The sequence below is a fragment of the Balaenoptera borealis genome (assembly GCF_965194805.1).
Source record: "Balaenoptera borealis genome assembly, chromosome: 17".
NCBI classification, from domain to species: Eukaryota; Metazoa; Chordata; class Mammalia; order Artiodactyla; family Balaenopteridae; genus Balaenoptera; species Balaenoptera borealis.
In genome coordinates, this window is record NC_138876.1 from 71,077,896 (window position 1) to 71,102,657 (window position 24,762).

At 40.0% G+C, this 24,762-nt stretch overlaps 1 protein-coding gene and 1 long non-coding RNA gene across 5 annotated transcripts in view; one reads left to right on the forward strand and one right to left on the reverse strand.

The window, feature by feature from the left end:
- The window catches only part of LOC309614826, a 34,041-nt gene extending 10,403 nt beyond the window's left edge, over positions 1–23,638 (forward strand). For both annotated transcript variants that reach the window (XR_014236397.1, XR_014236398.1), the window contains 2 exons: positions 13,176–13,340; positions 20,267–23,638. This is a non-coding gene — a long non-coding RNA (uncharacterized lncRNA). The remainder of the gene's footprint in view (positions 1–13,175; positions 13,341–20,266) is intronic.
- Positions 1–24,762, reverse strand: part of LOC309614726 (serine/threonine-protein kinase Sgk3) — a 153,598-nt gene that overhangs the window by 124,613 nt on the left and 4,223 nt on the right. The window lies entirely within an intron of this gene.

The following is a 24,762-nucleotide window of genomic DNA, read 5'->3' on the forward strand; positions in this document are numbered from 1 at the left end:
TAAATAGACATTTCTCCAAAGAAGACATACAGATTGCCAACAAACACATGAAAGGATGCTTAACATCACTAATCATTAGAGAAATGCAAATCAAAACTACAATGAGGTATCACCTCACACTGGTCAGAATGGCCATTATCAAACAATCTACAAACAGTAAATGCTGGAGAGGGTTGGAGAAAAGGGAACCCTCTTGCACTGTTGGTGGGAATGTAAATTGATACAGCCACTATGGAGTACAGTATGGAGGTTCCTTAAAAAATTAAAAATAGAACTAACATATGACCCAGCCATCCCACTACTGGGCATATACCCTGAGAAAACCATAATTCAAAAAGAGTCATGTACCAAAATGTTCATTGCAGCTCTATTTACAATAGCCAGGACATGGAAGCAACCTAAGTGTCCATCGACAGATGAATGGATAAAGAAGATGTGGCACATATATACAATGGAATATTACTCAGCCTTAAAAAGAAGTGAAATTCAGTTATTTTTAGTGAGATGGATGGACCTAGAGTCTGTCATAGAGAGTGAAGTAAGTCAGAAAGAGAAATACAAATACCGTATGCTAACACATATATATGGAATCTAAAAAAAAAAAAAAGGTCTGAAGAACCTAGGGGCAGGACAGGAATAAAGACACGGATGTAGAGAATAGACTTGAGGACACGGGGAGGGGGAAGGGTAAGCTGGGACGAAGTGAGAGAAGCGTTGACATATATACACTACCAAATATAAAATAGCTAATGGGAAGCAGTTGCATAGCACAGGGAGATCAGCTCGGTGCTTTGTTACCAACTAGAGGGGTGGAATAGGGAGGATGGGAGGGAGGCGCAAGAGAGAGGGGATATGGAGATATACGCATGCATATAGCTGATTCATTTTGTTATACAGCAGAAACTAACACAACACTGTAAAGCAATTATACTCCAATAAAGGTGTTTAAAAAAAAAAGAAATAAATTATCAATATTTCTAAAAAAAAAAGTTGAAGGGGGAGGCAATAGAAAAGAGTCAGAGAAAGAGATGCAACTGTGGAAGAATGGTCAGAGAGATGCAACACTGCTGGCTTTAAAGGTGGAGAAAGGGGCCAAGAGCCAAGGAATGTGGGTAGCCTCCAGAAGAAGCTGGAAAAGGCAAGGAAATGGATTCATATCTGGAGCCTCCAAAAAAGAGTGCAGCCCCGCTGCACATTGATTTTAGCCCAGTTAAACCCATGTCAGACTCCTAACCTACAGAACTATAAAATAATACATTCTGTTGTTCTAAGTCTCTCCGTTCGCGGTAATTTGTTACAGCAGCAGGTAGAAAACAAATTAGATACTTAGATATATCAGGAGCTCTGCAAAAGATGCAGGTAAGTGTGGGCATATGGAGAATTATCTTTGTTTTCCCCAGTTTTGGAAACCATGCTAACTCAAAAACGTGTTCATTTTTGTTTTCTTTATATAACTAGTTGCAAGGGTCTGATGTACCATACCATAAGATTATCCTCCAGTTAACAGAAGTACTCTTTGCTGACAGCTTAAGCCATTAGGGTTCCCTCACGATGGCAGCTGACAATTATAGGAAATAAATTTTACTTAAGCACTCCCTAGTTTCTTATGATTTTCTCTCTTGCGTCTCGACACCTAGAGTATCGTACAAATTAGTTACGAGTTGATGACGATGTGAGTGGTCCTGTCACCTCCTGGAGAGGTGAGGACAGAGGTTGTCAGTGGAGGCACCCCGCACTCCCTGACTGCTTCCTGCGTCTTCTTGGTTCTGTCAGAAGCACGTTATGTACACATTGCCTTTAATCTTCATAACCACACCATCATCACCATTTCACAGATAAAGAAACCGAAGTTCAAAGGCGTCACCCAGTAGGAAAGTGGCAGAGCTAAGTCCATGCGAAGCCCATGATCTTTCACCACAGAGCCTCCAATGTCAACAGATAGTGCTGGGTGAAAGGCATCAAAGATCAGGTGTAGAAGAGTTTACAAACTCAAACGCCTACACCACCTGGAAGGCACCACGTGTGCTAAATGTCAGAGGAGGTGAAAGTGAGATGCAGGATGGCAACTGACAATCAGTCTTAGTGAGAGGCAAGCAGGGCATGACCTCTCTACGGGGAACGGCTGACAGCTGCTACCAGCTGATGGCTGCTATGTGAGAGCACAGGCCCAATGTTGCCAGGTTGATTCATTTTTCAATAAAAGCTAGCAATATACATTTTCATCTGAAATGGCATAATGTCAAAATGCTAGGAACAGGGAATTCCCTGGTGGTCCAGCAGTTAGGACTCCGTGCTTCCACTGCAGGGGGCCTGGGTTCAATCCCTAGTTGGGGAAGTAAGATCCTGCAAGATGCACGGCACGGCCAAAAAAAAAAAAAAAAAAAAATGCTAGGAACAAATTCAGGTTTTTTTTAAAAAACACTGTGCAAGCCAAATAAGCCACATATCAGGCAAATCTGCCTCAGGGATTGTCAATTTGAGACCACTAGCCCAGACCCTAGGGATTAGTACTGACCCAGGAGTGGTCCATAGTCAAGCTACAAGAGAGATGTGGAAAGGACCGGACCAGATTTTGATTGAGCTCCTGAGAAAGGACGGTGCCCTAATCCAAGAACAAGGGAGGCATATTCTAGGGCATTGAGGCACATCCGATAAGGGAATATGACTCAACTTCTCCACAAAATCTTAAAGAGACCCGTCTAACCAATAATTAAAGCAACTCTAAACATATTAACCTACTTATTATTTTCCCCTTTCCTCTTTTCTAATGTAGAAGCACTTTTGGGTGAATCTTCATTGACAGGTATGTTTATCTGCCATATTTCTGTAGGTGATAATTAGTAGCCAGATCAGATCAATTATTTTAACAGAAAACAGCTTAATTAATGATATGAATCCATTTTATGTATGTGCAAAAAGTGGACATATATTATCTGTAGCATAGGAAGAAATGGCATGACTTTGAAAATATTTATGTATTCAAAATAGTACACTATCAAAAAAAGAAAACTACAGTTAAAACTTACTAATACACATTTGAACTAGAAAGCTCTGATTTGAGAAACACAGCTGCAGGAAACACTGAGGGGTGAGACTGCAAGTCGTACAGCAGGCAGCGTCTTCACGATCGTGATTTTTCTCCAGCAGAGCTCTGCAGCCCTGATGCAGCCATGAGAAGGCAGACAACTGGGTTGAACCTGCATTGGAAAGGTTCAAGAGCAGGTCAAAAGAGCAGAGGAAGAGAGCCCAGGTGGGGAGCCAAGCCACTTACACTTGCTAAGGAAAGTAGGAGGTGACAGGAAGAAAGGCGAGGCCAAAGGGCATGGGGGACCTGAACAGGTACAGGGTAAGGTTAACAGAAGATTGCTGTACACACATAAACTATTAACAATATTTTACATTTTAAAGTACACTGTAATTTTCAAGGCTTTTTTAAACATAGACTTCATTTTTCAGAGCAGTTTTAGGTTCACAGCTACACAGAGCAGAGATAGCCAAGAGCTCCCATGAACCTGCTGTCCCCATATACACAGCAAAACAGAGCAGAGAGAGCAGAGAGCTCCCATGTAGCCGCTGTCCCCATATACACAACCTCCACCACTATTGACATCTCCCACCAGAGCAGTACATTTGTTAAAATCAATGAACCTACACTGATGCATCGTTACCAACCGAAGTTCATTGTTTACATTAAGGTTCACTCTTGGTGTTGTACATTCTATGGGTTTGGACAAATGTATAATGATGTGCATCCAACATTATAGTATCAAGGAGAAGAGCTTCACTGCCCTAAAAATCCTCTGTGCTCTGCCTATTCATCCCTCCCTCCCCCCACCCCTGGCAACCACTAATCTTTTCACTGTCTTCATAGTTTTGCCTTTTCCAGATTGTCATACAGTAGGAATCATACAGTATATAACATTTTCAGATTGGCTTCTGTTACTTAGTAATATGCATTTAACACCGCCCACCACCCCCCCCAACTTTTCATGGCTTAATAGCTCATTTCTTTTCAGTGTTGAATAATCTTCCATTGCCTGGATATGCCAGTTCATCCATTCACTTACTGAAGGATGTCTTGGTTGCTTCCAAGTTTTGGCAGATATGAATAACGCTGGTATAAACTTCATGTGTAGATTTTTGTGTGGACAATGCAGTTTTACATTCATAGTCTGAATATAGAGAAAATTTTCTAAGTCAAATTCTAACGAGCCAAATACAGCACACCAAATCACACCATTTATCAATTTGACTGATAAGAGATTTTCCTTCGAGTACACAATGAAACCACAAAAGCTGTAACGTTACGTTAGGAATAAAGAACTCTAAACTGATGATTTTGCCAAATGTTTTGAAGAATTCTTTAATTTTGTCAAGTCCCTCATCTTCTTTCTGCCCTGTCCCTTCCTTCCTAACACGGAGCGTACTTGGCATACACAGTGGATCAGTGGATGCTGTAGCCAGGTTGTCTGTCTCTGTTTGTATAATGGGGCTCTGACACTTAAGAGCTGCATGACTTGGAACAAGTAACTTCACATCTTTGTGCTTCTTCTTCCTCATCTAAAAAACAGGGATTTTAATTAATTTATTTATTTTTATTTTTCAAAAACTTTTTATTTTATATTGGAGTACAGTTGAGTAAAAATATTGTGTTAGTTGCAGGTGTACAGCAAAGTGCTTCAGTTATACATGTACATGTATCTATTCTTTTTCAAATTCTTTTCCCATTTAGGTTGTTACATAAAATTGAGCAGAGTTCCCTGTGCTCTACAGTATGTCCTTGTTGGTTATCCATTATAAAACAGGGATTATGTTTTTTTCAAATGTTTTCCTTTTTTGTTTTGTTTAAATTTTATTTATTTATCTTCTTGGCTGTGTTGGGTCTTCGTTGCTGCACACGGGCCTAGTTGCGGCGAGCGGGGGCTACTCTTCGTTGCAGGACACGGGCTTCTCATTGTGGTGGTTTCTCTTGTTGCAGAGCACAGGCTCTAGGCGCGCGGGCCTCAGCAGCTGTGGCACACTGGCTCAGTAGTTGTGGCTTGCGGGCTCTAGAGTGCAGACTCAGTAGTTGTGGCGCACAGGCTTAGTTGCTCCGCAGCATGTGGGCTCTTCCTGGACCAGGGCTTGAACCCATGTCCCCTGCATTGGCAGGCAGATTCCCAACCACTGCACCACCAGGGAAGTCCCAAAACAGAGATTTTTAATAGTGCCTACTTCATGGCTTAAATGAATTTATATTCACAAACTCTTAGAAGGATACCTGCCTGGTACATAAGTATTTCTCAAATAAAATGAAGGATATGTACATGGATCTCTTGTGTGAATGCTGGTCTCACAATTCGGTACACACTTCTGATGAGGTTGCCCTGTTCAGTCAAACTGTCAGGTCTGTGATTTAATTTTATCCTCCCTACAAGCCAACAGGTTAGCTTATCAGTGTCTCACAGATGCTGGAAGAAGACACGAGACAGCTGAGTGAGAGAAAAAGAACTTTATTATTCACAGCACAGCAAAAAAAGAATGAGCATCAGAATGTCTGCATCAATTCCCCTTGTCTCCAAGTTCCACACGGGTGAATGGAGGGGCCCAGAGAGATGCCACATGTGCAGTGGGTTTGTGTTGCAGCTGGGGAACAATAAACTTGGGGAACCCACTGCTTTTCTAGCAAGCAGCAAGCTAAGCCTGTCCTTTATCCCAGAAGGAGATGTTACTTCATCCCTCAAGACTGCCCACTGCAAACCCAACCATGAGAAATGGCTTGCGTACAGTGGTGTGGTAGAGAGACTCCAAGATAGCCCGTAATGGTTCCCAGTATTCCCAATACTTGCCTCCCAATATTCACTCTTTTGTGTGACACCCCCCCCCCACTCCAGTTGATTGTGGGCTGGACTTACTGACTCACTTCTAACTAACTGAATACAGCACAAGAGATGGGATGTTGCTTTTGAGATGAGATTATAAAAAGACTGGCTTCTGTCCTGGGCACCATCTTATGTTCTCTCACTGACTCACTCTGTGGGAAGACAGCTGTCATGTTGTGAGATGCCTTGTAGAGATAACTGCATGGCAAGGAAAAGATGTCTTTGGCCAACAGCCAGGTGAGTGAGCTTGGAGGCAGAATCTCCTCCATTCAAGCCTGGAAATGACCGCAGCCCTGGCCAGCACCTTTGACTATAGCCTTGTCAGAGACCCTGCGCCAGAGGCACCCAGCTAAGCCGTGCCCAGATTCCGCATCCACAGAAACTGTCAGAAAATAAGTGATTGTTGCCTCAGGCCTCTATGATTTAGAGTAATCTGCTATGGAGGAACAGATAAGTAATTCTGGGCATCCTGAGCAAGACATGCAGGCGCGTGAGAGACAACCATCTCCCAACAACGGGGTAAAGCAACAGCCCAGGGGTCAGCAATGCTATCTTCCCAGAAAAGGGCTGGCGTGCTTAGTGTCTGGCGTGTAGGAAAGAGGCAGATACTGAGACTGGAAAGTAGAATTTGGAAGGAAGCCCATAGCTGGAACTAGCCTTACCAACCTTGGAGCTATTTTTGAGATTTTTTTGTTTGCTTGAGGACATGATGCAGGGTAGAGAAAACTGGCTTCTGGTTTGTACGTGTAGTGGGAAGCAAGGTAGGGAGGAATCCTTTTACAGTGTCAAATACTGAATCGCCTGCACTGCATTCAATGAACCAAATTATCCAGTTGTATATTACTCCCTGTACTCATTTGTCTTTTGTTCTTCTGAAGCCCTTTGTAAACTTTTGTTTAAATATTTTCCCTGGTCTAATCCCTACTCCATCGAATTGAGAGTCAAATGCTTGAGCCACTATATTAAAGGGGAAATAGTGCCCCCTGGAGGCCAGAGTGGCAATGCTCAGAGACCCCCAAGAGGCAGGAGAAGCTAGGACAGGCCAGGGAGACGGCAAAGTTCTTGAAAAAATGCTAGGAAAATATGTGATACTATTTCAAATCTCCTTGATCTAAAGCCTTTAAGAAATTGGCATGAAAATTTTATAACTATGTGTGGTGACTGATGTTAACTAGACTTATTGTGGTGATCATTTTATAATACGTGAATTATAACATTATACATCAATTTAAAAATTCATTCTAAATAACTAAAAAACATTTTTTTAAGAGACAGAAATTGGTATGGAAGGTTTTTTTTCTTGACTTGATAAAGAGCTTTTCATTTTTCTTTCTTCCTTTTTTTTTGTTTTTTTGGCAAAGAGAGAGTCAACTTTATATGTAATGAAGGGCCAGACAATAGTCATTAAGAACATGGTTTTGGAATATGACAGGCCTTCCTTTTGTTAGCTGTATGTCCTTGGGCAAGTTGATAAATCTGAGCCTATTTCTTCATCTGTAAAGGATAATATCTTATTACATTATAGTGAGGATTAACTGAGATTATGTATATAACATCCTTAGCACTTGGTAAACAGTATTTGAAAGCTGCTATTATTATTAACTATTACTACTACTAGTAGTACTACTACTACTATTCAGTACATTAATGAGATGATGTGTCCCATGTAACCCCACTTAATATACTATTCTACATGCTGGTAATATAATTTTCAGATAAGAAGAATTTACAGGAGACATAAATTAGAATAGAGGAAAGGAAGACTCACTGGGTAAGAAAACCCAAGGACCTTTGTAAAGGTACAGGGGAAAATATAATCTTTAAAAACTTTCTATCCAATACATATAGAGAGTTGTTACAAATATATAATTAACATCTGTTGGATAAGTAGTCAAGGAGATGAAAAAGCAGTTTAACAAGTATGTTATTAAATGGCCTATTTATTAGTTAATAAATGCAAAATAAAACAACTTTCAGGTCTCATATACCTTTTAAAGTTTCAAATGTAAATGAAAATGGAAAGAATGGGTATTGGAGAAGACACAGCGAGAAGGCACTGACCATGGAACACAACACACCTGACTTCACCTCCTACCAGCTGTGAGCCCACATATGTCACCCTCCTTCTTTGTACCCTATTTCCTTATCTGTACAGACTGATGGTAACAGCATCTTATAGACTTGTCATGAGGATTAAATGAGAAATGACACAGAAAGCCCAAAGCAAAATACCCAGCTCTCAACAAAGAGTCTCATCATCCATTACCTTCATCACTGCTACTGATGTGCTGATGTTGTTACAGGTAGAATTGGAAAGGTAGGAGAGCCCTTCAGGAGATTCCTCAGAGCACTATGCAGTAAGAGCTATAAAGTCACATATCCCTTTAATCTGTTTTTCCCATTTGTGGGAAGAAATTTAAAGGGAAAAATTACCTGATTAAAGATGTTTATAGCTAACTATGACCATCAAAATTAGGAACAACCTAATGCCCAGAAATGAAGGAGAGGTTAAATAAACAAAGTATATTAATAAAAGATATTAGATACAAGAGGAGTATATAGAAATCATAGTTTTACTATGTATCTGCAAGAACCAGATCGAAAATGTAATGGAAAAATATCCCATTCATAATAACCACAACTATAAAATACCTAGAAATAAAATTAACAAGAAATGTTCAAAACAGTTTAAAAATACTATAATGTTTTATTGAAGGACATACAAAGATCTCTGTAAGTGGAGAGTCGTATCTGAATAAGAAGCCTCAATGTATTTTTTAAAAGCCAATTCTCCCCATATTGATCTGTAAACTAAATATGATTTTTATCAAATTCCCAATGGAATTTTTTAAATTTAAAAGCTGATTCTCTAGCTTATCTAAAAGAGTAAATGTTGAAAACAGCCAAGAAAATTTTGTAGAACAACTGTAAGAAAATAAGATTTGGCCCACAAGACACTGAAAAGAACTATAAAACATGGTAAACAGGATAGTGTGGTACTGATCAGGAAAAGATAAGTAGAACAGTGGAGGGGAACACAGTCCAGAAAATAATAAGTATAATGGGTTTATACTTAAAGGGTTTCATACATGCTCAAGGTGGCATTTCGAGTCAATGGGAGAAGACTGGATTATTCAATACAAACAGCACAAGGATAACTGGCTATCCATAAATTACTGATGGTTTAAAGACCTAAATGTAAAAAACAAAACAATAAAACTGTAAATATATATATATATATATATAAATAAAGATATATATAATATCTTTATAAACTTTGGGTAGGAAAGAAATTCCTTGGCCTGAAACAAAACCTAGAAGCCATCCATGATGGGTTGATTAAATTATATAAAGACTAAACACTTTTGTACAGAGCCCTGCCTTTGTGTACATCCTTCTTCCCTAGGAATCCCTAGGATAGCAATAGCACCGGGTGGCAGAAGAGCTGGGAGGGAAGTATAGGGAGTCCGAGAAGGGCACCCAGAAGTCTTTTGCTATGATTTGCTTTGCTTTGAGCCTGGGCGTTGCTCCCTGCTCAGAAAAGCACGGTGGATTTTCCACCTGCAGTTTTGATAGGTTTATTAAAATGTATTCCTAGCTCCTCGTATTTTAATTTTAAATGAATTTAAATGAAATAAAAATTCATTTATACCCTCCCACAAACACCAACATAGCTTCCATATAGCAAAAAAGACCATAAAGTTAAAAGATGAATGACACACTGAGAGAGAATATTTGCAAAATGGGCAACAAAGGGTTATTATTCATAATCTATAAAGAGTTCTCTTAAACAATAAGAAAAAGGAAATAACCAAAAAAGAAAAATAGGCCAAGGATATGAATAGGCAATTCAGTGAGAAATACAAATTGCCAATAAACAAATAAGCATATGTTTAACTTCACTACTCATCAGAGAAATGCAAATCAAGCAAGATGGCTTCTTAACCTATCTGTATACCAGGGAGGGATGGGACGGTGTAGTCAGGAGGGAGGCAGGCAGGCAGTATGGGGGTGCACTGTCTGGAGAGAATTTATTTTTTAATTTTTTTGGCCGAGCTGCGAGGCATGGAGGATCTTAGTTCCCCGACCAGGGATGGAACCCGCGCCCTCTGCAGTGGAAGCTCGGATTCTTATCCACTGGACCACCAGGGAAGCCTCTGGGGAGAATTTTTTAAAAATAATAAAACGTATAATTATGCTCCAGCAATTCTAAAATATGTCACTAGTAAAATGTCCTTTTTCTGTTCCAGGATCCAATCTCTTATACCACGCTGTGTTGAGCTGTCATGTTTCCTTATTATTTTCCAATATGTGACAGAGTCTTAGTCTCTCCTAATTTCTCAGGACATTGACACTTTTGAAGAGTACTGCTCAAGTTTTTTTTGCTTTCTGTTTTTTTTGGTGACCTATAAATCCTATTATTCTTTTATTATTAAAATTTTTTCCAGGATCAAACACAACTGAAACTGTGAACTCCCTGAGTGCAGAGACAGTATCTTTTCACCTTCCATCCTGGTCATCAAGCATAGTGCCTGACGTACATCAAGGTCTCAGTAAATGTTTGTTAAATGAATGGATGAACCAACACTTGGTTCAGCTCCTTGTCCGTTATAACTCCTAGAATATTATCTGCCAATGTTAATCTCATTGTTAGTGTAGTTTGTTTTGGTTTAAGTTGCTTTTGCTACTTAACGACTACAACTCTTTCCTAACTGAAGACTGTATGAGGAGGAGACATCAACATTTTCTGGCCATTCGAGTGTCAATTCGATTAAATAAACATTTATTGAGTTCTTACTACATTAACAAAGTCTAGAAAGATAAATAAGATATGATCCCGACTCTTAAGATACTTACATTTTAGTGGAGGGTATATAGTTGTACACAATAGACATAATACAAGGCAGGATATGATAAATCCAAAGAGCTATAGGAGCACAAAGAAAAGAGTGACTAATTATCAGTGGACCATGGGAAAGATCATCCACTGACCACCCAATTCATCCCAGACAGTATGTCAAGGCTCCAGCCCTTACCTATGGCTGGTGTCTGTCTGGCCTGGTCTTCTACACACTTACATCTTACAGGGATCCAGAGAGGGCAGCTGAAGCCACAGTAGCTGGCTGGTTGAGGATTCAAGGATCCTGGTTCCCAACCCTCTCTTTCATCTTAAAATAACTAATATGTATCTCTGTCAAATGTCTCCTAGTTTAGGGCCTGATCCAAAAGATACACCCAGAATTACCCAAATGCTTGATTTGGAATTATACCTTTGCTTTGAATCTTCAAACTAGTAAAGATTCAAAATGATTAGCCTGAGATGGATATTAAAAAATCTTTTTAGATTTGCAATAATATTCATGCACTACAATCTGTTGAAACAACCAAGCCAAAAGAACCAGTGATCTAATTTTGGTTACTGCAGGTAATAAGTTCTCAGCTTCACTGGCAACAGATGCTAATTATGGCAAAGAAATCAAAGGTGAAGGCAGACACTGAGGTGAAGAAAACATGCATTGTTTGGTCACTGCTTCTTCTGCGCATCCTTAAAGTGGAACCAAATTTGGCTTTTACGAAGCTACCTCCAGTTTAACTATTTTTAATTTTCTAATTTCTGAAATAGAGAAGACTGAGATTAGCAAACAAGCATTATCTTGTTTTTTTTTTAAATGTTTCAGAAACGGTGCTATTTTCAGATTCTGTTAATTTAATAACAGTAGACAAATCACAGTGAGTAAACAGGTCAAGAACCTGAGAAGGCTGAATGATAAAATTAAAACATTCACTCATGTTTAACAGTCTGCGCATGCCTGCCAAGCATGGTGAGTGTTTATGGTTCACTGGACTGGACTGTATGCCAGACACTTCAAAGAACATTCCAGAGAGATGGGCTGACTTACTGGAAATTGAAAGGCTCAAACTCCACAGTTCGTCCTTTTTTTTTTTTTTTTTTAACTTAAGAGTTTTTATTATGAAATATTTAGACATTTTACAGGACAACTAATCCAGTTTCTACAACAAGTCAATGACATAAATTTTTTAAAAGGAAAAAAAGAAAAAGGAAAAAAGGAGGGCTTCCCTGGTGGCGTAGTGGTTGGGAGTCTGCCTGCCAGTGCAGAGGACAGGGGTTGGAGCCCTGGCCGGGGAAGATCCCACATGCTATGGAGCAGCTGAGCCCGTGCACCACAACTGCTGAGCCCACGTGCCACAACTACTGACGCCTGCGCACCTGGAGCCCGTGCTCCGCAATGGGAGAGGCCACGACAGTGAGGGGCCCGCGCACCGTGACGAGGAGTGGCCCCCGCTCGCCGCAGCCGGAGGGAGCCCACGCGCAGCAAAGGGGACCCAACACAGCCAAAAAAAAAAAAAAAGCAGTGACTTGTATTAAAAGAGACTTAAAAGGTCTAAAATGGAGTGGATCTTACTTAGATTCTGATTTGAACAAACCAACTATAAAAAGACATTTTTTGAGACATTAAAGAAATTTGGTTATAGAATTGGTATTAGATGTTAGCAATAAATTTTTATGTTTTGTGAATATGGCTTTGTGGTATGTAAGAAAATGTTTATATTTTAGAGTTGGAGCCTTAATATATGAAGGGACAAAATTACATACTTGGGATTTGCTTTTAGATACTTCAGCAAAGGAAGAAAAACAAGTGACAGATGAAGTAAATGTTAGCAAACTTAATATTCATCGAGTAACTGAGTAATTCCCAAGGTAATGGGAATTTATTATACTCTTCTCTTTTTACAGAAGTTTCAAATTTTCAAAATAAAAACTTTTTACAGGACTTCCCTGGTGGTGCAGTGGTTATGCATCCACCTGCCAATGCAGGGGACATGGGTTCGAGCCCTGGCCCAGGAAGAATCCACATGCCACGGAGCAACTAAGCCCGTGTGCCGCAACTACTGAGCCTGCACTCTAGAGCCCGCGAGCCACAACTACTGAGCCCACGCGCCTAGAGCCCATGCTCCACAACAAGAGAAGCCACTGCAATGAGAAGCCTGCGCACCGCAACGAAGAGTAGCCCCCGCTCGCTGCAACTAGAGAAAGCCCGCACGCAGCAACGAAGACCCAACACAGCCAAAAATAAATTAATTTTAAAAAAAAACAGAAATAAAAGGCCATATACACATGTGTACATACACACACACTTCTTTAAAAAAAAAAAATTTTTACAAAATACCCACAAACTTTAAATTGGGGGTGGGGTTATGGTTATAAATCTAGACCTTCCAGGCCTGTGAAGATAGTTATTTACAAACTGTATAAGCAATTCTTTTATTTTTTTAAAAATTTATTTATTTCAGCTGCACCAGGTCTTAGTTGCAGCACGTGGGATCTTTGCTGTGGCATGTTTAGTTGCAGCAGGCGGACTCTTAGTTGTAGCATGCATGTGGGATCTAGTTTGCTGACCAAGAATCGAACCCGGGTCCCCTGCATTGGGAGTGCAGTCTTACCCACTGGACCACCAGGTAAGTCCCTGTATAAACAATTCTTTACAACTGAAGTTACTTTAAGTCTGTTTTATTTGCCATTGTGGTTTTTAAACTCTCTGACAAGAGGGAAAAATAATCTGAGTTCACAAAAACCTTCATTTGCCAAAGTTGCCCTGAATGGTATCCCTGCTTCCACGTCTGACCTTGTCTACTCAGTCTCCACCTACTAGCTGGAGTTATATTTAAAACCATAAGTACAGTCATCTCACTCTCTGCTGAAACCCTTCAATGGATTCCAATTCCTGGAGTAAAATCCAAAGCTCTCCCAAGGCTCACGCAGGCCCGCATGAGCCAGTGCCTGTGGGTCTCTCCTGTCTCCTCTTGGCCACTTACCCGCACTCACTATGTTCCCACCTCGCTGGCTTCTGTCGCCCTCCAGTGGCCAAGGTCTGTCCTGGCCCGTGACCATCCCAGAGCTCGTCATTCCTCTTGGAACACCCTCCCCACCCATTGTTTTCTCCCTTATGGAAACAGTTCTTTTCTCTTTTATCAATTTTCACAATTTATTAGGGTTTATTAGTTTTGTGTCTATTTTTCCCACTCTTCTCCATGTGTATTCTGTTTACCACTGTGCAGCCAACAACATTCAACTTTTGTTGAATTAGCTAAGAAACATTTTTACTAAGCTTCCGGGCCTGTTAAGTATCATATCAATCTTGAAATTTAGTTTTGGAATATTGGAAAAAGGGAATATGGTGAATATTATCCAAAAAGTTAACTTAGGGACTTCCCCGGCGGTCCGGTGGTTAAGACTCCACGTGTCCAATGCAAGGGGCGTGGGTTTGATCTCTGGTTGGGGAACCCACATGCCACAGGGCGTGGCCAAAAAAATTAAAAAATAAAAAAAGGTTAACTTAAACTTCAGAGGAATTAGGGTTGAGGGACCAGGGGGAATTTAGGAGGAAAAATATCAGAGTATAGCAAGTGATGAGTAGGCTTCAGAGCAATACCTTACACAGGGGAGATGCTGATGCCACAGTGATTCCAGGTGTTTGAATTCATGAACTTCCCTTTCCCTGGGATACCGTTTCCACTCAGCCAGTGCCCTAACTTCCATCCTAGGTCTCTGCTGTGCAGTGAAGCACAGCCCTCACTAATGGGAGGGATCAGGGGATGGGATCCAAACAACTGACCAGAATCTCTCACTTCCACGTCAAGGAGCACAAGTTGGTAGAATACATGCAAAGATACACAGCTTTATAATCACAGGGAGATTTTAACACACTTCTCTAAAAATTGAAAGCTCATACATATATAATTTGAATAAGAGAGTTAAAAAATATGAGCTAGAGGGGCAAGATAGGGGTAGGGAATTAAGAGGTACAAACTACTATGTATAAATAAGCTACAAGGAAATAGTGTACACCCCAGGGAATATAGCCAATATTTTATAATAACTTTCAATGGAGTATAATCTATAAAAATATTGAATCACTATGATATACACCTGAAACTAATATAATGTTGTAAATCAACTATACTTCAATAATAAAAAAAATATGAGCTAGTGGACTATATATATAACTGTACAACCATATGATTATTTTTAAAATTTAACACTTCCTGTTGCTTATGATGTGCCAGGCACTGTTGTAAGTCGTTTATAGCTATTGGCTCATTTAAAGAATTAAAGAGTATACATTCTTTCCCAGGTTATATGGAACATTTGTAAAAGTGATCAAGTACTGGATTACAAAACAAGTCTCAACAAATAACCAAAATTCAGTATCTACAAATCTAATCATTATGTAGTAAAAGGACAAAAACATGTAAGACAGCAGGTTCCCTGACAAAGGCAAGGGAAGGCAGGGAGGGAAGGGAGGGGATGGTTGAGGAGGGGGAGTTTAGCTCTACCTACACGTTTTATTTGAGAGAAAGCAGGGAAGGAAGGAAAGAGAGGGAGGGAGGGAAATTTATCTTAAATGGCTCAGAAAAAAAAAAAAATCTGCCTATGTAATATAGAGAGATGAGGATAAGCAAATGTGAAATATTAACACCTGGAAAACTGTGAAGGGTGTACGGGAATTCTTTGTAACATTCTTCCAGTTTTTCTAAAAGTCTGAAAGGAAGTCAAAATTTTAAAAAGTTATAGCAATTATGGCAATCTCAGTTTACGGGTAAACAAGTGTCACATTATCTTCCTTACATAAGTTCATAATTAAAAGATAAAAAGAAAACATTTAAATCAAGCACAGCAAATCATTTATAAGAAGAATGGCTTCAAGGGCTTCCCTGGTGGCGTAGTGGTTGAGCATCTGTCTGCCAATGCAGGGGACACGGGTTCGAGCCCTGGTCTGGGAGGATCCCACATGCCGCGGGGCAACTGGGCCCGTGTGCCACAACTACTGAGCCTGCGCATCTGGAGCCTGTGCTCCGCAACAAGAGAGGCCACGATAATGACAGGCCCACGCACCGCGATGAAGAGTGGCCCCCGCTTGCCGCAACTAGAGAAAGCCCTCGCACAGAAATGAAGACCCAACACAGCCAAAAATAAATAAATAAATAAATGAAAATTAAAAAAAAAAGAATAGCCCCTCATGTCAGAAGAGAGGAGGCCATCATTCACCCACAGAAGGCTGCCTTTGAGCCAATGAAGCACGGTACTCTCCGGGCCTCTGTAAGCAGAGGGGCCCAGAGGTTGGTCCCCACTCTCCTCTGGAGCTGGTGGCCCCGTGCAGGGAACGATCTAGCTGACTCTTCGGCCCTGACTCTGCATCCCTCTTATCTACAGTTGGCGGTTTTTCTCTATGACAGGATAAATAAATTAATAAACATTAAAACACACCTAAAATCCGTCTACCCATGACTTAGTTTCTGTGCGTGTATGCCAAGGTTGTTCAGCTGGTATTTATACGATGCTGCTGTAAACAAAGCACTGTACTTTATATAGTAGAAAAGTATAAAAATAAATACAAGACTTGGCAAATGCTCGCCCCCAAAACCACAAGCTAACAGCGGAAGGAAAGGCACGAGTGCCTGTGTGTGCCAGAGGTTACAGGGTCCACTTTCGGTTTTGCTGGCTCATTTCATTTTCATACCAATTCTGTGAAGTAGATTTCATTATTCCTATTTTATAGATGCAGAAGCCCAGAAAAGTTATTAACTGGCCCCAAATTGCACAACTACTAAGTGACAAAACCAGGAGTTTACCTCAGGTCTGACTCCAAAGTCCATGCTCTTTCTACATCACTAAGTTTATAAAAGTCACAAAAACATAAATACTGTAAGATTTCATTTACTCAAACTCTCTTGGGGATTTCTCTCAAACTCTCTCAGAGTTTCATGCTGGATAGATGACTAAGTGAGAGGGTATCCTCTAGGACAAAGAGCATTGTTCAAAACCTTCCAAGGCTAGAGCAGAGAATACTCCAGAAGCCTCTGGGGAAGAGGCTTTTTCTCCCTGTGTTTCTTTGCCCTCTTGGGCTTTTGGCATTTGAAGCCCAGCACACCTGGTGTCTAACTGACAAGGTTCTTCCTGAAAGCTCCAGCAAAGATCACTTTTGCCTTTTTGCTCCCTCAAAGTACAAATGAGATAAACCGATAATTTGGAAATAATTTTAGTGCATATTAAGGGAAAACAAAACAAGAAGTATTTACAGAAACTACAACAAGCATAAAAATAGTTGGATTTCCAACACACGGTTTTCTGATACCAGATCGGGCCCCCATCCAGTCCTGAAAGTGACAACACTGAACCTTGGTCCTAAAGGGAGGTACCACTGCAGACTGTTTCTCATCTCATTACTCAGCATTTTATTATCTCCCGGCCAGCTGGCTCTCAGTATTTATCTTGTCCTCTAATGATTCATTCTACATATGGAAATATGTAACCTCCCTGAATTTTAGATTCCTCATCTGTATAAAGTGGGAATAATAAAATATCTAACTCATAGAGCTCAAATGAGGAGATCACGTAGGTATAATGGCACATAGTAAGCTCTGTTATTTTTCTTTTCTTCCATCCCTGCACATATGCTGCATCATCATCACCATCCTTACAGTAATTATAGCTAATGGTTGAGCACTTACTATATCCCTGGCACTGTTCTAAGTACTTGACATGCATTGACTAATTTAATCCATACCACAGTCTTATGAGGTACAATAGGTACAATGACCACCTTCATTTTAGGAAGACACTGAGGCACTAAGAGGTCAAACAAGTTGCCCAAGTTCAAAAGCTGGGGCTCAATCTAGCCAGTCGGGCTCCAGAGCCAGTGCTTCTATCGCCATGCTACACCACATACACAGTGGACCCTGCTGTGCTGAAAGTTAGCCATTTAGACCGACGTGGATCCCTCCACTCAGTTTGCCTTTCTGGTCCGTCTTCATCCCCAACCAGGGGATATATATAAGCTGACACTAGAGCAAGAAGAGGTAGAAATGAGGAAACTTTAAAAAAAGGGCCTACGAGTGTATCCAATCATATACAGAGATAACATTTATGATTAAAGGAGCAGCTACTTCATACTCTTCAACATTGTTTGAATTCTTAGAGCAGGCATTTAATACTTCCAAAATCAATAAGGAACATGTATAAAGGTAGATTCATTTAGGGGAAAAAAATTACCAAGGATAAGTAACTTCCAAAGTTAGGAAGAAGGGATTGCATATAGGAGGGAGTTTTTTTGTTTGTTGTTTATTTTAAGGTCAGTTAAACTGCATTAAAACAATAACTTATCAGTAAATAGTGAATATTTTCCCCCATCATTAGGACAGTGATTAAGAATGAGGGTTAAGAGCAGACATGGACTGAATTCCAGCAACACTACTTTACTAGCTGTTCAAACTTCTGTGTTTTCTCATCTATAAATGGGAATAATGATACCTATCATCTCGGGATACTGTTAGGCTTAAGTAAGACAGTATAATTAAGGTGCTTGGTACAGTGCCAGATGCACCACGAGTACTCAAAATATTTTCCTTTTTACAACATCACAGTAATGGCCGAAGAGTATCCTATGGCTGTGCCAGGATTCATTTAACCAGTCCCACATTGTTAAACATTTGGATCATTTTCAATATTATCAATAATAGAAACAACAGAAAAATTTCCTATACAGTTCTGGTTATTTATTTAGTCTTAAATCCTGTAAGTGATTTGATGGATCAAAGAATATCAACCTTGTAAACTTGTGACACACATTATTAAATTATTGATCAATATATAGTTTTACCAAGTGAATCTCTATGTTGAAGGTGATCTAGTCAACTCTTGCCAATAGTAGGCATTATTTTAAAGAAATACACTAATATGCAGGCCCCCCAAAGTAACACGTTGTTATTTTACTTATTTATTAGACATTTCAATTTCTTCCTTTGTTATGTTACAAAGCTCTTAGCCTCTAAATTAACTTAAAGTATGAGATTGGCAGAAAAATAGAAAAATAATTGGAATGGGTAAAAAAATTTAACATAGCATACTACAGACATGGCATTTCAAGTCATTTATGAGGAGAATTTTTCCAATGGTTTTCAAAGTACTCCCTGGAGCCTCCCCTGTAGGGAGGGTGGGAATGGGGGTAGGGAGTGTTGCCAGGTTGCAATAACTCTCATCCTTCCACATTTGAACCAAATTTAACTGTTTTACATATTGAACTTATTGGTAAGTTGATCTGAAGGGTTCTGGACCTGAAAACAAAACCAAAAGCACATTTAATGCAAGGTTTGGGGACAACTGGTATTCTGCAATATAAAATAAAGAGATAAATTAAAAAGTTGAATTTCTCCCTCACATCATATACAAAAATACACATTAGCTGGATTAAAGCATTAAATGGAAAAAACCTCCATATACTACCAGAAAGTATGGACAAACAATAAACTTTTTCAAGCACACTCATAAAAGTAGATCATAATGAGGGGTACTATTTGCCTGTGTTGGTTTTTCCTAAAGTGTGTGCCTCTGACACAGATTTAAAATGGTTCTGTAGCCAAAGAAGTGTGGAAATGCTACATTGTCAATAGTAAGGCCAAGGGGTGCCTTAGGTCATTACCTCTATCAGCATGCCCAAACCAACCCCACAATATATACTCTAAGTAAAACCTAAAAAAAAGAATAAATAAATAAAACAGTGTGCAAAGAAAACAAATGTAACCTAGGATCTTGTGCTGTCAGCAGACTCTGGTCACTAAGCCCTTCCTCTCCCTAGACATTCCAGAGCTATCACTGCTGCTCTCTGGAAAGAGTCACATTGTCATCAGGATAGAAAGGCTCTGAGAAGTCCTACAGCAGAAAAAGAAGAAAACTTAGTTTACTCAACATTTCCTAAACTCATTTGAATGTAGAACCTTTCCCTCAACGATACCTATTAATATCCATAGAATTTGTGAAGCACACCTTAGCAAGTGCCAGGCTATATGAAAATTAATCTTCGAATGGGAAAATGCTGGCTGAGGCATCCTTGTCGAGGATATACTGTCCATTTATCACTCTCCCATGTTGTGATTTGCTGACATCTAATGCTGATGCTTTAATTTAGTACACACACACAATTTCTTCAGTATACTGCTGCCCACTGATGTAAAACGCACCCCCTTGCAGACTGCCTTGGATTTAATTTCTTGTATGTCATCATTACGATGTATTTATATCTTGGAATACTATGAATTTACATACATGATTCACAGGGCTAAAAAAGTATGCTGGCTTATACTTTTGCTCTACTCTCGCCTATTAAAATATCTTATGAAACTATACGTATGAAAAATGTGTCAAGTACTTCTTGCTCTGACTTTTTGTGTCATATTCATGGAAAGAAATGAATGAGACTGTGTTGAGGGCATAAAGCTAGAAGGTTCAGAGACGGGTCAGGCTATTCTACAAAAACTCAAAATTGCTACTGCAATGAAGATACAAATGTTCCTTTTAGTAAATTCTTGAACTTTCTTTTACCCTTCAGGTTCTAAATTGAGGGAAAAGATAAAGAAAGAAAAGGCAACGCTGATATAACCGCAGTGATAAGCATTCTCCTGCTCCAAGGACAGTGGTTATTTCGTCCAGCCATTTAAAATTAACGTAAATTTAAACTGTAAGATGTTCGGTTTGTGAGTATTAAGATTCAACTTCTGGTCTACATTAAATGTGTCTCTGTATGTTTAATAATGTCAGTACAAATGATACCTGTTTGCACAAAGTATTAATAACTTCCAAGATTTTTGCTTCTAGTTCAAGATAATCAGATCTCATATGTTCATAAAAATTCTGGTGCTACAAAATCCTGGAGTGTCAATTTTAATTGAGGATCAATTGATAACTCTGTAAAGCAGCTTATTCACTGTAAGATGGGGTTATTATTTTTGAGTATTTGAAATCTGAATTAAATAGTATCTAATCTAATTATTGATGGGAACCAAAAACCAATTCCTCACTGTGGCTTTACTAGTTCACTTACAGCTACTAAGTTGTTGCGAATATATGTACGTGTATGTGTGTTTTGTGCAATTTCCGCTTCTAACTGGAATGTGGCATTGACAGTTAAAGTGCTGGTTCTTTAGAGTTTGGCATGTCTAGGTTACTGTGTGAAGTGAAATCTTTATTCATACATTGTGTCATGATGTCCTTTGGCTTTCATCTGATCCAAACAAAATCCTAAACTCAATGTGAACTCAGCACTAAAAAGTTCATGTTTTAAGGTGCTCATTTGGAAAATCATAAATAATATTACCTTGCTTTAGATTAGTATCAGAATGATAATTTTTTTTTAATCTTGTAGAGAATTTGTGGATTTTCTATGAACATACGATTGGATCTCAGGCTGAGAAACTGCCATGGACGATAGCCATTCATTCATTCAACAGTATTTATTGAGGCTACTGTGTGCCTGGCACAGGGAATCCAACAATCAACAAACTGCCTGCCCTTATGAACAGCCTTACAGTCTAATGGGGAAGGAGGACAATAGACAAGTAATTATATAATTTCAGATAGTGATTCGTGCTGTAAAGAAAGTGAGGAGGATAAGGGAATGGAGAGTGAAAAGGACAGAAGTGCTGTTTTAGAGAGGTTGGTAGGAATGGCATATTGTTGGAGCTGACATCTGAGCAGATACCTAAATGAATATTTTCTGGGAAGGTTCTCCAGGTAGAAGAAGAGCAAGTGCAAAAGCCTTGAGACAGGAATGTACTTGGAGGGTCTGAGTACCAATAACGTGGCTAGTGTGGCTGAAACGTAAGTCAGGGAAATAATGTCAGAGAAGTAGCCAGGGGCCAGATCACGCGGGGTCCAGGGGCCACACCACACGGGGCGCAGGGGTCAGACCCCACGGGGTCCAGGGGCCAGACAACACGGGGTCCAGGGGCCGACCACATGGGGTCCAGGTGCCAGATCACATGGGGTCCAGGGGCCAGATCGGGGTCCTATAATTTTGTAGTAATGACTTTGGTGGTGGTTAGGGAAAAAAATGGGATGGATTGCAGAAGGCATGCTTTAGATAGAAAAGAAGTGGAACTCCTGTCTCTGAAAATCTTTTTTTTTTTTTTCCTTTTAAAATCAACTTTAGGGCTTCCCTGGTGGCGCAGTGGTTGAGAATCTGCCTGCCAATGCAGGGGACACGGGTTTGAGCCCTGGTCTGGGAAGATCCCACATGCCGCGGAGCAACTAGGCCCGTGAGCCACAATTACTGAGCCTGCGCGTCTGGAGCCTGTGCTCCGCAACAAGAGAGGCCGCGATAGTGAAGAGGCCCGTGCACCACGATGAAGAGTGGCCCCCGCTCGCCGCAACTAGAGAAAGCCCTTGCACAGAAACGAAGAACCAACACAGCCAAAAATAAATATAAAAATAAATAAATAAAATGATTAAAAAAATCAACTTTATTGAGGTATAATTTACATACAACAAATGCGCGCATTTTAAGAGGTCAGATGAGTTTTGGCAAATGTATATATCCCTGTCACCATCACCAGAATCAAGATAAAGAATATTTCCATCAGCCTCAAAACTTCCCTTGTTCCCTTTTGCAGTCAGTGCTCACCCCCTGACCCCCACCAGAGCCAGGAACTCACTGGAATTGGGGACTCATTATTTTTAATGTGGGCTTTAAGGACCTAGATCTGTGCTGCCCGATAATGGTAGCCACTAGCCACATGTAGCTACTTTAATTGAATTTAAATCAAATTAAATGAACAATTCAGTCCCTCAGTTGCACTAGCCATATTTCAAGGGCCTAATAGCCACATGTGGCTAGTGGTTGCCATATGGACAGGACGGGCATGGGACTTTTCCATCGCTGCAGACAGTTTTATTGGGCAATGCTGAGATGTCACCCTGGTGGAATGTGACCTTCACCACACGGAGGTAGGCCAAGCAGTCTGAAAACTGAGTAAGCCATACATGTCACAACACCCAGCTTTATATTACTATCTGTGTTTATTACCTTTATCACCAAGTAATTAATAAAACCATGCTTGGGCCAGGGTGTTTAAGGAGAATGGTATGATGATGGCAACAGTAACTATGGAGTTGTTCATTGCATAGAAATTCTTTCTCCATTACTAAGTTTCAAGGATGTCCTATTTTTATTAAGGACATGCCTTTATAACTCATAAGGCACAATCTTGTTTTAAGTAAAATTAAACCTCAAAATCATAGTCTTACTAAATCTATGTGTGTGTGTGTGTGTGTGTGTGTGTGTGTGTGTGTGTGTTTTGGAAGGGGGGATTCTAAAGCAAATATGCTGAAATAGAAACATTTGTTAAAACTAGTAGTGGTTTTTATATTATTTTTCTGTACACTCTTGAACGCTTGAAATATTTTTTTAAAAGTAGGCTTTCATTTTAAATGTTGGACAAGAATATTTAATGTTATCAAGATTGTTCATGATGTGATGAAAGAATACAGGTTAAGGACTTCCCCTGTGGTCCAGTGGCTAAGACTCTGCGATCCCAATGCAGGGGGCCCAGGTTCAATCCCTGGTCAGGGAACTAGATCCCACATGCCGCAACTAAGACCCGGTGCAACCAAATAAATATAAATAAATAAAATATTGGGCTTCCCTGGTGGCGCAGTGGTTGAGAATCTGCCTGCCAACGCAGGGGACACGGGTTCGAGCCCTGGTCTGGGAAGATCCCACATGCCGCGGAGCGACTAGGCCTGTGAGCCACAATTGCTGAGCCTGCGCGTCTGGAGCCTGTGCTCCGCAACGGGAGAGGCCACGATAGTGAGAGGCCCGCGCACCGCGATGAAGAGTGGCCCCCACTTGCCGCAACTAGAGAAAGCCCTCACACAGAAACAAAGACCCAACACAGCCATAAATAAATGAACAAATAAATAAATAAATAAATAAATAAAACTAAAAAATAAATAAATAAATAAATAAATAAAATATTAAAAAAAAAAAAGAATACAGGTTAAACACAGTATGCACGGTAGTATAGCATAACGGTCAGAATAGCCTAAGAGTCAGTATAGCATAATAGTTACATGTACTCTGGAGCCAGACTACTTGGTTTTAATCTTAATTATGTCACTTATTAGCAATGACACATTGAGTAAGTTACTTAACTTCTCTGTGCCTCAGTTTCCTTATCTGTAAAATAAAAATGATAAGAATAGTACCTGGCTCATAAAGATATTATAAGGATTAAGTAAATATATGTAAGGATCCTGGTGCACAGCAGATACTCAGTAAGTGGTAACAGCTGTTACGATAAGGCTGAGGATGAGGATGATACAATTTTGGTTTCTTAAAAAAGGATACTCCCCCTCCCCCCCTTCTTGTTTTAGAAAAAAAGAACTTGAACAGTCCATCAAAAATGTTAACAACTGTAACCTCTAATTGATAACAGACTTATTTTAATTTTCTTTTTTACTTATAGACATTCCACATCAAGTAATTCTTTTTGTACTTAAAACAATAGAAACACAGAAACAAAATCTTGGCTTTAAGTCCTTCCCCAAAAGTGCCCTACTGTCTGGTAAGCAGTGATTTTCAAAGTGTGATCTTTGGACCAACAGCATCAGCAGAAGCAGACAACTTGCTAGAAATGCAGATTCTCAAGGTCCACCCCAGATGTACTCATTCTGGAGTGGAGCCCAGCAATCTGTTTTAGCTTTATATTCCATTCTGATGCTCACTAAAGTTTGAGAACTACTGTGCTAAGGCATAACTTGTAGCCCTGTACTTGACCTCTCTCACCTTTATACAGTGATAAATACTGCCAATCATTCTTCCTCAAATACTCTGCAACTCTTGTTCGCAATGTCCTCTTTCCACCCTTAGACATACCTTCTTCGTGAGCCTTTTGAGAGCTACTGCTCCTCCCTATCCTCCGTTACTGCCTGGCAATAGAAAATGCAAATGCCTTCTGGAGCCAGGCAGGGAATTTATCTCAAGCGGGCCTGGTGTACGACCTTAAAGAGTGAAGTGCTGGCCACTGCCCAAAGATGTTCACAATTTTT